This window comes from Bubalus bubalis, chromosome 11, assembly GCF_019923935.1.
Source record: "Bubalus bubalis isolate 160015118507 breed Murrah chromosome 11, NDDB_SH_1, whole genome shotgun sequence".
NCBI lineage: Eukaryota > Metazoa > Chordata > Mammalia > Artiodactyla > Bovidae > Bubalus > Bubalus bubalis.
The window spans coordinates 100,598,746-100,613,919 of NC_059167.1; positions in this window are offsets into that span (position 1 = coordinate 100,598,746).

The window sequence follows — 15,174 nt, forward strand, 5'->3', positions numbered from 1 at the left end:
CAGCGGCAGACTATTGACCTTAATGCACCATGAATTAGTGGTTGGGAAGATCCACTGGAGAAGGGATAGGTTGCCCACTCCAGTATTCTTGGGCTTTCCTTACAGCTCAGCTGGTAAAGAATTCACCTGCAATGAAGGAGACATGGGTTCAATTCCTGGGTTGGGAAGACCCCCTGGAGAAGAGAAAGTCTACCCACTCCAGTATTCTGTCCTGGAGAATTCCATGGACTGTAGAGCCCATGGGGTCACAAAGAGTTGGACAGGATTGAGCGACTTTCACTTTTGTTTTTCAGCTTTAAACATGGTCAGGCTGGAAGAATTATCTCTTACTCTTGGAAGAGTGAACTTACACAGGCATTCAAATGGTTAGATAATGATGACCCCACATTGTGGAGGGGGATATTCTTTACTCATTCTACCAATTTAAATGTTAATCTCATCCAAAAATAGCCTCACAGAAACACCCAGAATAATATTTGAACAAATAGCTGGGCCCCTCGCAGCCCTCAGGTTGACAGATGAAAGTAACCATCACAACATCCATGCTTTAACGTCTAAGAAGTTGTGTGCTCTACCATTAGTTTAAGAGGATTGATAGTTGCTTGTGCTACCTCCAAAGGTAACAGAATCTTGTCTCTGGAATGTAGTTACACCTGCTTGAGTAAACCTTTTGTACAAGGTGGGGTTGGAGCATCTAAAGGATAAAATATTGGAACTTGCTAATCCATATTTGTATGAGCTGTGTTGGCCCTGCATACTAATGAATATTTGTTTAATAAATGCTTGTACTTGTGGCAGAATTTGAAGTGAGATTTCCTTTAATTTATATATGATGGCAAGTTTCAAAAGGAAGTAGTTAAACCTCACGATTATCAAATTTCTTATGCTTTACATTAGCTATTGAAAAGAATGTGAAAGTCATACTTCACCAAATTTCTGGGAAGGGCTTCAGATTTTCACAAGCTGAGAAACTGTCAGCATTCCAGTCATTCTTACTTGGATCAGAGGCATAAAGCATTCCCAGTTGATATCTAGGTCATATCACTTATTAAACGGCAATCTGACATTGAGCTATTAACCTTTCCAAGTCTTGGTTTAGTCACCTGCAAACTGGGGAAAATAGTAGTACCTACCTCAACTACTACTGTGAAAATTGGATATCATAATTCAGGTAATATAGTTATCATAATGCTTGACACATTTTAAGTATTCATTAAAGGTTGTCAATGGGCTTTCCTGATGGCTCAGACTATAAAGAATCCACCTGCAATGCAGGAGACCTGGGTTCACTCCCTGGGTTGGGAAGATCCCCTGGAGGAGGGCATGGCAACCCACTCCAGTATTCTTGCCTGGAGAATCCCCAGAGGAGCCTGGTGGTCTACAGTGCATGAGGTCACAAAGAGTCAGACACAACTGAGTAACTAAGCACAATACAGCACAAAGGTTGTCATTATTATTTTTAATCTTAGATGTTTGACAAGCCAGAAAAATAACTGAGGACAGCAAATGGGTGTGATCATAAAATGAACAGAAGGAACAGGAATATCTTAATTTTCTATCACTACTGTGACAAATCACCACAGATTTGGAGGCTAAAACGGACACAAATTTATTATCCTACAGTTATGTAGGTCTGAAGTCTAGAAAGCTCTCTCTCACTGGGCTAAAATCAAGACGTCCATAGACTGTATTTCTTTCTAGGGGATAATCTGTTTTCTGCTCATTCAACTTGTTGGAAAAGTTCAGTTCTTTTCAACTACAGAACCAAGGTCCCCAACTTCTTGCTGGCTGTATACTGAGCACTGGTCACCACTTTTAGAGGCTACCTGGTTTCTTGGCTCATGGCCCCCTTCTCCATCTTCAAAGTGAGCAGTGACTGATTGAGACCTTCTCACGTCTTGTCTCCTGACCCACTCTTCTGCCTCCCTTTTCAAAGATTTGTGAGATTAGATTGCATCATCCAGATAATCCAGGATTAATCATATCTGCAAAATCCATTTCTTCACATAAGGTAACAAATTAACAGAGTCCAGGGGTTAGGATGTGAACATCTGCAAGGGAACCATTATACTGCCAATCACAAGGAATGAGGAAGAGAGAGCAGGTAGAGTCCTAGTAACTCCAGGAAACCTCTTATGTTCTCCTGACCTAGACATCTTCTCCCCAATCCCTCCCCATCTGTGCCCAACTTTCTCTCCACAAACCCAGAGACTGTCTCAGGTGGAGACAAAGACACAGATTAAAGATAGGACTACACTGTTTGGCCTGGTGATTTTTGTTCTGAGTGGTGGTACAATCTCATCTGTTCATAACCTGAGGGCCTAGATGTTGATGAGGAGTTCAATGTAAGAAGAAAATAATCTACTTGCACCAAAGCCCAGTCTCTGCAGTGTATCTGAGGTGTCACAAAATCCCAAGATAGAACATGCTCATTTGCAGAAACAGGTGAAAATACAAGCCATGTTTTTTTTTAAGTTCTCCTTATTAGCTAAAATGCTAAAATGAGTGATCTGTATGAACACTACATGTATGCTCTATGCTAAGATTGAGAGCCAAATCTGAAAGAAAGAGAAAAAGAAACATTTCACAAGTCCAAGAAAAAAAGTGTATAAAATTCTTCACTGATTGAGATCTATGGGTCTTGATTTTTAAGTGAATATTCAGCTATCAAGTGTTTTGATCCTAAGAAGCAGGGTTTTTCCATTATAATTCTTTCTTGAATTGTGGACTTCATGATAGGCTCCAGCAAGGTTGGTGGTGTCTAGGGAGAAACATTTGTGGCTTAATAGGCAAATTTGGCCTTGGAATATGGAATGAAGCAGGGCAAAGACTAATAGAGTTTTGCCAAGAAAATGCACTGGTCATAGCAAACACTCTCTTCCAACAACACAAGAGAAGATTCTACACATGGACATCACCAGATGGTCAACACCGAAATCAGATTGATTATATTCTTTGCAGCCAAAGATGGAGAAACTCTATACCGTCAACAAAAACAAAACCGGGAGCTGACTGTGGCTCAGATCATGAACTCCTTATTGCCAAATTCAGACTGAAATTGAAGAAAGTAGGGAGAACCACTAGACCATTCAGGTATGACCTAAATCAGATCCCTTAGGATTATACAGTGGAAGTGAGAAATAGATCTAAGGGACTAGACCTGATAGATAGAGTGCCTGATGAACTATGGAATGAGGTTCGTGACATTGTACTGGAGACAGGGATCAAGACCATTGCCATGGAAAAGGAATGCAAAAAAGCAAAATGGCTGTCTGGGGAGGCCTTACAAATAGCTGTGAAAAGAACAGAAGTGAAAAGCAAAGGAGAAAAGGAAAGATATAAGCATCTGAATGCAGAGTTCCAAAGAATAGCAAGGAGATTTCAGCAAGATGGCGGAGGAGTAGGATGGGGAGAACACTTTCTCCCCCACAAATTCATCAAAAGAGCATTTAAACGTCGAGTAAATTCCACAAAACAACTTCTGAATGCCGGCAGAGGACATCAGGCACCCAGAAAAGCAACCCAACTCTTCGAAAGGAGGTAGGAAAAAATATAAAAGATAAAAAAAGAGACAAAAGAGGGAGGGATGGAGTTCCGTCCCGGGAAGGGAGTCTTAAAAAGAGAGAAGTTTCCAAACACCAGGAAACCTTCTCACTGCCGAATCTGTGCCGAGCTTTGGAAGCACAGAGGGCAACATAAAAGGGAGAAAAAAAATAAATAAACAATTAAAAATCGCGGATTGTGAGCCCTACGGTAACTCCCCCAGCGGAGAAGCAGTGCAGACGCCTGCACACAGCATTAGCAAGCGGGGGCTGGGCAGGGAAGCGCGGCGCGGTCTGTGTCCCTTAGAGTAAGAATCGGCCCGAATGTCCTGAGCGCTATCTGAGCGAAATAATTTGGGCTAGCAAACCAGACTGTGGGATATCTACCACGCGAAAAGCCAGCCCTAACCTAAGACACCGCCAGGCCCGCACACAGAACAAAGGACTGAACAGAGATAGCCGGCTGCAGACCTCCCCCCTCCAGTGACAGGCAGCCAGAGCCGTAAGGGGGCAATCGCAGCCCAAGAGAGACACTATCTATAAAACTGTAAGCTGGCTTCTTTGCTAACTAAAACTTCTTGGGGGTCTGGACGGTCAACATCTGCCTGAGAAGGTGCGCCGGTTTTACACCCAGATAACCGAGTGGTGGGGAGGCGATAAGTCGCAGCATTGGCGCCCGCCAAACACATCACCTGAGCTGCTCGGATCTGGGAAGAGCACAAAACGCAGGCCCAATCGAGTCTGTGCCTCTGAGGACTACCCGAGTGCCTGAACCTGAGCGGCTTGGACCTGGGAGCTCAGCCCAGGGCCGGCCTCTGATTGTTCCCGGCGGAACAACCTAGAGCCCGAGCAGTGTGGGCAGGGAGGCTACATGCTCCGTGAATGGGGGCAGACCCAGTGTGGCTGAGGCACTGCGAGCGCACGCCAGTGTTATCTGTTTGCAGCATCCCTCCCTCCCTCCCCACAGCGCGGCTGAACAAGTGAGCCTAAATAAAATAAAAAAAATAGTGTCCTCCACCGTCCCCTTTGTGTCAGGGCGGGAACCAGACACTGAAGAGACCAGCAAACAGAAGAAGCTATAACAGAGGGAAACGCCTTGGAAGCTACAAGCCATAGATTAAAACCCTGTGGTTACTACGAACTACATAGAAAGGGGCCTATAGATCTTGAGAAATATAAGTCAGACCAAGGAACTAGCCAAAAATGAACTGAACCCACAATACTCACAACAAAACCAGAGAAAGACCTAGATATATTTTTACTATTTTTATGATCAATCTTTCTTTCTTTTTTTTCTTTTTTTTTTAATTAAAAAAAAAATTTAAGTCCTCTATTGCCCTTTAATTTTCACTTTTATAACTATTACTTTGCAAAAAAAAAAAAAAGACCCTATTTTTTTTTCTTCTTCAGCAAACTTCATATATATATATTATAATTTTTTGACCGTGTTTTGTTTTGTTTTGTTTTGTTCTTTTTCTTCTTTTCTTTAACATTGTATTTTTGAAATTCCAAACTCTACTCTAGATTTTTAATTTTAGCCTTTTGGTATATGTTATCAATTTTGTACCTATAGTTTTTTTCATAATTTCTGTGACTTTTTTTTTCTCTCTGTTTCTTTCTCTTCTTCTTTTATATAACATCGTACATCTGCAATTCCAAACTCTACTCAAGATTTTTAATTTATGCTTTTGGTATTTGATATCAATTCTGTACCTGTATTTTCTTTATAATTTTTGTGACATTGTTTTTGTTGGTTTGTTTGTTTTCTCTCTTTATTTTTCTTCTTCTTTTTTTTTAACATTGTATTTTTGAAATTCCAAACTCTACTCTAGATTTTTAACTTGTGCTTTTTGGTATTAGTTATCAATTTTGTACCTGTAGTTTCTTTATAATTTTCACGACCTTGTTTGTTTTTCTTTGTTCGTTTTTTCTCTCTTTCTTTTCCTTCTTCTTTTCTTTAACATCGTATTTTTGAAATTCCAAACTCTACTCTAGATTTTTAATTTTAGCCTTTTGGTATATGTTATCAATTTTGTACATATAGTTTTTTTATAATTTCTGTGACTTTTTTTTCTTTCTTTTTTTTCCCTCTATTTCTTTCTCTTCTTCTTTTATATAACATTGTACATCTGCAATTCCAAACTCTACTCAAGATTTTTTAATTTATGCTTTTTGGTATTTGATATCAATTCTGTACCTGTATTTTCTTTATAATTTTTGCGACATTGTTTTTGTTGGTTTGTTTGTTTTCTCTCTTTATTTTTCTTCTTTTTTTTAACATTGTATTTTTGAAATTCCAAACTCTACTCTAGATTTTTAATTTTTGCTTTCTGGTATTAGTTATCAATTTTGTACCTGTAGTTTCTTTATAATTTTTGCAACCTTATTTGTTTTTCTTTGTTCGTTTTTTCTCTCTTTCTTTTCCTTCTTCTTTTCATTAACATCGCATTTTTGAAATTCCAAACTCTACTCTAGATTTTTAATTTTTGCTTTCTGGTATTAGTTATCAATTTTGTACCTGTAGTTTCTTTATAATTTTCGCAACCTTATTTGTTTTTCTTTGTTCGTTTTTTCTCTCTTTCTTTTCCTTCTTCTTTTCATTAACATCGCATTTTTGAAATTCCAAACTCTACTCTAGATTTTTAATTTTTGCTTTTATGTATTTGTTACCAATTTTGTACCTTTAAGAACCCAATCTTCAGGACCCATTTTTCACTAGGGAACGAGATTACTGGCTTGACTGCTCTCTCTCCCTTTGGACTCTCTGTTTTCTCCACCAGGTCGCCTGTATCTCCTCCCTAACCCCTCTCTACTCTACCCAACTCTGTGAATTTCTGTGTGTTCCAGACGGTGGAGAACACTTAGGGAACTGATTACTGGCTGGATCTGTCTCCCTCCTTTTCATTTCCCCCTTTTATCCTTCTGGCCACCTCTGTCTCCTGCCTCCTTCTTCTCTTCTCTGTATAACTCCGTGAACATCTCTGAGTGGTCCAGTTGTGGAGTGCACATAAGGAAGTGACTACTGGTTAGCCCACTCTCTCCACTATTGATTCTACCTCATCACATTTGGGTCACTTCTAACTCCCTCCTCCCTCTTCTCTTCTCCATGTAACACTGTGAACCTCTCTGAGTGACCCTCACAGTAGAGAAACTTTTCATCTTTAACTCAGATGTTTTATCAATGGTGCTGTATAGAAGGAGAAGTTTTGAAACTACTGTAAAAATAAGACCGATAACTGTAAGTAGGAGGCTTAAGTCCAAACCCTGACTCCAGGGAACTCCTGACTCCAAGGAACATTAATTGACAGGAGCTCATCAAACGCCTCCATACCAACACTGAAACCAAGCACCACACAAGGGCCAACAAGTTCCAGGGCAAGACATACTAAGCAAATTCTCCAGCAACAAAGGAACACAGCCCTGAGCTTCAAGATACAGGCTGCCCCCAAGTCACCCCAAAGGTACAAAAATGAGTTATGAGACATCTCATAACTCATTACGGGACATTTCATTACACTCCAGAGAGAAGAAATACAGCTCCATCCACCAGAACATCGACACAAGCTTCCCTAACCAGGAAACCTTGACAAGCCACCTGCACAAACCCACACACAGTGAGGAAACACCACAATAAAGAGAACTCCACAAACTGCCAGAATACAGAAAGTACACCCCAAACTCAGTAATTTAAACAAGATGAAGAGACAGAGGAATAGCCAGCAGATAAAGGAACAGGATAAATGCCCACCAAACCAAACAAAAGAGGAATAAATAGGGAATCTACCTGATAAAGAATTCCGAATAATGATAGTGAAATTGATCCAAAATCTTGAAATTAAAATGGAATCACAGATAAATAGCCTGGAGGCAAGGATTGAGAAGATGCAAGAAAGGTTTAACAAGGACTTAGAAGAAATAAAAAAGAGTCAATATATAATGAATAATGCAATAAGTGAAATTAAAAACACTCTGGAGGCAACAAATAGTAGAATAACAGAGGCAGAAGATAGGATTAGTGAATTAGAAGATAGAATGGTAGAAATAAATGAATCAGAGAGGATAAAAGAAAAACGAATTAAAAGAAATGAGGACAATCTCAGAGACCCCCAGGACAATATTAAACGCTACAACATTCGAATCATAGGGGTCCCAGAAGAAGAAGACAAAAAGAAAGACCATGAGAAAATACTTGAGGAGATAATAGTTGAAAACTTCCCTAAAATGGGGAAGGAAATAATCACCCAAGTCCAAGAAACCCAGAGAGTCCCAAACAGGATAAACCCAAGGCAAAACACCCCAAGACACATATTAATCAAATTAACAAAGATCAAACACAAAGAACAAATATTAAAAGCAGCAAGGGAAAAACAACAAATAACACACAAGGGAATACCCATAAGGATAACAGCTGACCTTTCAATAGAAACTCTTCAAGCCAGGAGGGAATGGCAAGACATACTTAAAATGATGAAAGAAAATAACCTACAGCCCAGATTATTGTACCCAGCAAGGATCTCATTCAAGTATGAAGGAGAAATCAAAAGCTTTTCAGACAAGCAAAAGCTGAGAGAATTCTGCACCACCAAACCAGCTCTCCAACAAATACTAAAGGATATTCTCTAGACAGGAAACACAAAAACAGTGTATAAATTCGAACCCAAAACAATAAAGTAAATGGCAACGGGATCATACTTATCAGTAATTACCTTAAACGTAAATGGGTTGAATGCCCCAACCAAAAGACAAAGACTGGCTGAATGGATACAAAAATAAGACCCCTACATATGTTGTCTACAAGAGACCCACCTCAAAACAGGGGACACATACAGACTGAAAGTGAAGGGCTGGAAAAAGATTTTCCATGCAAATAGGGACCAAAAGAAAGCAGGAGTAGCAAGACTCATATCAGATAAAATAGACTTTAAAACAAAGACTGTGAAAAGAGACAAAGATGGTCACTACATAATGATCAAAGGATCAATCCAAGAAGAAGATATAACAATTATAAATATATATGCACCCAACACGGGAGCACCGCAGTATGTAAGACAAATGCTAACAAGTATGAAAGGAGAAATTAACAATAACACAATAATAGTGGGAGACTTTAATACCCCACTCACACCTATGGATAGATCAACTAAACAGAAAATTAACAAGGAAACACAAACTTTAAATGATACAATAGACCAGTTAGACCTAATTGATATCTATAGGACATTTCATCCCAAAACAATAAATTTCACCTTTTTCTCAAGTGCACATGGAACCTTCTCCAGGATAGATCACATCCTGGGCCATAAAGCTAGCCTTGGTAAATTCAAAAAAATAGAAATCATTCCAACCATCTTTTCTGACCACAATGCAGTAAGATTAGATCTCAATTACAAGAGAAAAACTATTAAAAATTCCAACATATGGAGGCTGAACAACACGCTGCTGAATAACCAACAAATCACAGAAGAAATCAAAAAAGAAATCAAAATGTGCATAGAAACGAATGAAAATGAAAACACAACAACCCAAAACCTGTGGGACACGGTAAAAGCAGTCCTAAGGGGAAAGTTCATAGCAATACAGGCACACCTCAAGAAACAAGAAAAAAGTCAAATAAATAACCTAACTCTACACCTAAAGCAACTAGAAAAGGAAGAAATGAAGAACCCCAGGGTTAGTAGAAGGAAAGAAATCTTAAAACTTAGAGCAGAAATAAATGCAAAAGAAACAAAAGAGATCATAGCAAAAATCAACAAAACCAAAAGCTGGTTTTTTGAAAGGATAAATAAAATTGACAAACCATTAGCCAGACTCATCAAGAAACAAAGGGAGAAAAATCAAATCAATAAAATTAGAAATGAAAATGGAGAGATCACAACAGACAACACAGAAATACAAAGGATCATAAGAGACTACTATCAACAATTATATGCCAATAAAATGGACAACGTGGAAGAAATGGACAAATTCTTAGAAAAGTACAACTTTCCAAAACTTGATCAGGAAGAAATAGAAAATCTTAACAGACCCATCACAAGTACGGAAATTGAAACTGTAATCAAAAATCTTCCAGCAAACAAAAGCCCAGGTCCAGACGGTTTCACAGCTGAATTCTACCAAAAATTTAGAGAAGAGCTAACACCTATCCTGCTCAAACTCTTCCAGAAAATTGCAGAGGATGGTAAACTTCCAAACTCATTCTATGAGGCCACCATCACCCTAATACCAAAACCTGACAAAGATCCCATAAAAAAAGAAAACTACAGGCCAATATCACTGATGAACATAGATGCAAAAATCCTTAACAAAATTCTAGCAATCAGAATCCAGCAACACATTAAAAAGATCATACACCATGACCAAGTGGCCTTTATCCCAGGGATGCAAGGATTCTTCAATATCCGCAAATCAATCAATGTAATACACCACATTAACAAATTGAAAAATAAAAACCATATGATTATCTCAATAGATGCAGAGAAAGCCTTTGACAAAATTCAACATCCATTTATGATAAAAACTCTCCAGAAAGCAGGAATAGAAGGAACATACCTCAACATAATAAAAGCTATATATGACAAACCCACAGCAAACATTATCCTCAATGGTGAAAAATTGAAAGCATTTCCTCTAAAGTCAGGAACAAGACAAGGGTGCCCACTTTCACCATTACTATTCAACATAGTTTTGGAAGTTTTGGCCACAGCAATCAGAGCAGAAAAAGAAATAAAAGGAATCCAAATTGGAAAAGAAGAAGTAAAGCTCTCACTGTTTGCAGATGACATGATCCTCTACATAGAAAACCCTAAAGACTCCACCAGAAAATTACTAGAACTAATCAATGACTATAGTAAAGTTGCAGGATATAAAATCAACACACAGAAATCACTTGCATTCCTATACACTAATAATGAGAAAACAGAAAGAGAAATTAAGGAAACAATTCCATTCACCATTGCAACGGAAAGAATAAAATACTTAGGAATATATCTATCTAAAGAAACTAAAGACCTATATATAGAAAACTATAAAACACTGGTGAAAGAAATCAAAGAGGACACTAACAGATGGAGAAATATACCATGTTCATGGATTGGAAGAATCAACATAGTGAAAATGAGTATACTACCCAAAGCAATCTATAGATTCAATGCAATCCCTATCAAGCTACCAACAGCATTCTTCACAGGGCTAGAACAAATAATTTCACAATTTGTATGGAAATACAAAAACCCTGAATAGCCAAAGCTATCTTGAGAAAGAAGAATGGAACTGGAGGAATCATCCTACCTGACTTCAGGCTCTACTACAAAGCCACTATCAAGACAGTATGGTACTGGCACAAAGACAGAAATATAGATCAATGGAACAAAATAGAAAGCCCAGAGATTAATCCACGCACATATGGACACCTTATCTTTGACAAAGGAGGCAAGAATATACAATGGATTAAAGACAATCTCTTTAACATGTGGTGCTGGGAAATCTGGTCAACCACTTGTAAAAGAATGAAACTAGAACACTTTCTAACACCATACACAAAAATAAACTCAAAATGGATTAAAGATCTCAACGTAAGACCAGAAACTATAAAACTCCTAGAGGAGAACATAGGCAAAACACTCTCTGACATACATCACAGCAGGATCCTCTATGACCCACCTCCCAGAATATTGGAAATAAAAGCAAAAATAAACAAACGGGACCTAATTAACCTTAAAAGCTTCTGCACATCAAGGGAAACTATTAGCAAGGTGAAAAGGCAGCCTTCAGAATGGGAGAAGATAATAGCAAATGAAGCAACTGACAAACAACTAATCTCGAGAATATACAAGCAACTCCTACAGCTCAACTCCAGAAAAATCAATGACCCAATCAAAAAATGGGCCAAAGAACTAAATAGACATTTCTCCAAAGAAGACATACAGATGGCTAACAAACACATGAAAAGATGCTCAACATCACTTATTATCAGAGAAATGCAAATCAAAACCACTATGAGGTACCATTTCACACCAGTCAGAATGGCTGCAATCCAAAAGTCTACAAGTAATAAATGCTGGAGAGGGTGTGGAGAAAAGGGAACCCTCTTACACTGTTGGTGGGAATGCAAACTAGTACAGCCACTATGGAGAACAGTGTGGAGATTCCTTAAAAAACTGGAAATAGAACTGCCTTATGATCCAGCAATCCCACTGCTGGGCATACACACTGAGGAAACCAGAAGGGAAAGAGACACGTGTACCCCAATGCTCATCGCAGCACTGTTTATAATAGCCAGGACATGGAAGCAACCTAGATGTCCATCAGCAGATGAATGGATAAGCAAGCTGTGGTACATATACACAATGGAGTATTACTCAGCCATTAAAAAGAATACATTTGAATCAGTTCTAATGAGGTGGATGAAACTGGAGCCTATTATACAGAGTGAAGTAAGCCAGAAAGAAAAACACCAATACAGTATACTAACGCATATATATGGAATTTAGAAAGATGGTAACAATAACCCTGTGTACGAGACAGCAAAAGAGACACTGATGTATAGAACAGTCTTATGGACTCTGAGAGAGAGGGAGAGGGTGGGAAGATTTGGGAGAATGGCATTGAAACATGTAAAATATCATGTATGAAACGAGTTGCCAGTCCAGGTTCGATGCACGATACTGGATGCTTGGGGCTGGTGCACTGGGACGACCCAGAGGGATGGTGTGGGGAGGGAGGAGGGTGGAGGATTCAGGATGGGGAACACATATATACCTGTGGCGGATTCATTTTGATATTTGGCAAAACTAATACAATTATGTAAAGTTTAAAAAATAAAATTAAATTTAAAAAATAAATAAATAAAGACACATTTCAGCTTATAAAAAAAAAAAGCTTAAAAAAAAAAAAACAAAGAATAGCAAGGAGAGATAAGAAAGCCTTCCTCAGCGATCAATGCAAAGAAATAGAGGAAAACAACAGAATGGGAAAGACTAGAGATCTCTTCAAGAAAATTAGAGATACCAAGGGAACATTTCATGCAAAGATGGGCTCGATAAAGGACAGAAATAGTGTGGACCTAACAGAAGCAGAAGATATTAAGAAGAGGTGGCAAGAATACACAGAAGAACTGTTCAAAAAAGATCTTCACAACCAAGATAATCACGATGGTGTGACTACTGACCTAGAGCCAGACATCCTGGAATGTGAAGTCAAGTGGGCCTTAGAAAGCATCACTACGAACAAAGCTAGTGGAGGTGATGGAATTCCAGTTGTGCTATTTCAAATCCTGAAAGATGATGCTATGAAAGTGCTGCACTCAATATGCCAGCAAATTTGGAAAACTCAGCAGTGGTCACAGGACTGGAAAAGGTGAGTTTTCATTCCAATCCTAAAGAAAGGCAATGACAAAGAATGCTCAAACTACCGCACAATTGCACTCATCTCACATGCTAGTAAAGTAATGCTCAAAATTCTCCAAGCCAGGCTTCAGCAATATGTGAACCATGAACTTCCAGATGTTCAAGCTGATTTTAGAAAAGGCAGAGGAACCAGAGACCAAATTGCCAACATCCGCTGGATCATCAAAAAAGCAAGAGAGTTCCAGAAAAACATCTATTTCTGCTTTATTGACTATGCCAAAGCCTTTGACTGTGTGGATCACAATAAACTGTGGAAAATCCTGAAAAAGATGGGAATACCAGACCACCTGACCTGCCTCTTGAGAAATCTGTATGCAGGTCAGGAAGCAACAGTTAGAACTGGACATGGAACAACAGACTGGTTCCAAATAGGAGGAGTACGTCAAAGCTGTATATTGTCACCCTGCTTATTTAACTTATATGCAGAGTACATCATGAGAAACGCTGGGCTGGAAGAAGCACAAGCTGGAATCAAGATGGCCAGGGGAAATATCAATAACCTCAGATATGCAGATAACACCACCCTGATGGCAGAAGTGAAGAGGAACTGAAAAGCCTCTTGATGAAGGTGAAAGAGGAGAGTGAAAAAGCTGGCTTAAAACTCAACATTCAGAAAATGAAGATCATGGCATCTGGTCCAATCACTTCATGAGAAATAGATGGGGAAACACTGGAAACAGTGTCAGACTTTATTTTTTGGGCTCCAAAATAACTGCAGATGGTGACTGCAGCCATGAAATTAAAAGATGCTTACTCCTTGGAAGGAAAGTTATGACCAACCTAGATAGCATATTGAAAAGCAGAGACATTACTTTGCCAACAAAGGTCCGTCTAGTCAAGGCTATGGTTTTTTCAGTGGTCTGGTATGGATGTGAGAGTTGGACTGTGAAGAAAGCTGAGCGCCGAAGAAGTAATGTTTTTGAACTGTGGTGTTGACAAAGACTCTTGAGAGTCCCTTGGACTGCAAGGAGATCCAACCAGTCCATTCTGAAGGAGATCAGCCCTGGCATTTCTTTGGAAGGAATGAAGAGTTGACTTATTGGAAAAGACTCTGATGCTGGGAGGGATTGGGGGCAGGAGGAGAAGGGGATGACAGAGGATGAGATGGCTGGATGGCATCACTGACTCAATGGACGTGAGTCTGAGTGAACTCCAGGAGTTGGTGATGGACAGGGAAGCCTGGCGTGCTGTGATTCATGGGGTTGCAAAGAGTCGGACAGACTGAGCGACTGAACTGAACTGAGGCTTTTTAATCCTGTTAGATTAGATTAGCTTGTTTGGAGCTGCTAACGCAGGGGACCTAACATTTTTTATACAAATCATATATGCAGATAGCATAAACTTTTGCAGCAAGTATTCCAAGGACTGCATGGAGCTGGGGGCTGAAGAGAAGAGGTACTTCTGCCTCCATGCTGAGTTATTTGTGAGGTAGGCTACCTGGTACCTTATGACCTATTATAGGCCCATCTCATTGTGGATTTGTTTCTGACCGCTTGTCACAGAGCAGACTGCCTGAGACACTCTACTGTCTTCTATGTTCTACATTGATAAAATGATTTAAGCAGGATGATTCAGATGGGTTTAGAACATGAGCTCTAACACCATAAAGTCCTTCTACCCTTGGGTTGACTAGAATGTCTGAAATCACATTATTGAAGAGTTGTTCTTTGGACTCTAATCTCTCTTTCTAAATTTCCTCTTACCTTTTCAATTTTAAAATAGTACTATTCCTAAAAAACTACCAAGAGCCATGCCACATAGAGCCACCCAGGATGGACTGGGTCATGGTGAAGAGTTAAGACAAAACGTGGTCCACTGGAGAAGGGAATGGCAAACCACTTCAGTATTCTTGCCGCAAGAACCCCATGAACGGTATGAAAAGACAAAAAGATAGGACACTGAAAGATGAACTCCCTGGGTCGCTATGTGCCCAATATGCTACCGGAGAAGAGTAGAGAAATAACTCCAGAAAGAATGAAGAGATGGAACCAAAGCAAAAACAATGCCCTATTGTGGATGTGAATGGTGATGGAAGTAAAGTCCGATGCTGTAAAGAGCAGTATTGCATAGGAACCTGGAATGTTAGGTCCATGGATCAAGGTAAGTTGAAAGTGGTCAAAGAGGAGATGGCAAGAGTGAACATGGACATTTTAGGAATCAGGGAACTAAAATGGATGGAATGGGCAAATTTAATTCAGATGACCATGATATCTACTAGTGTGGGCAAG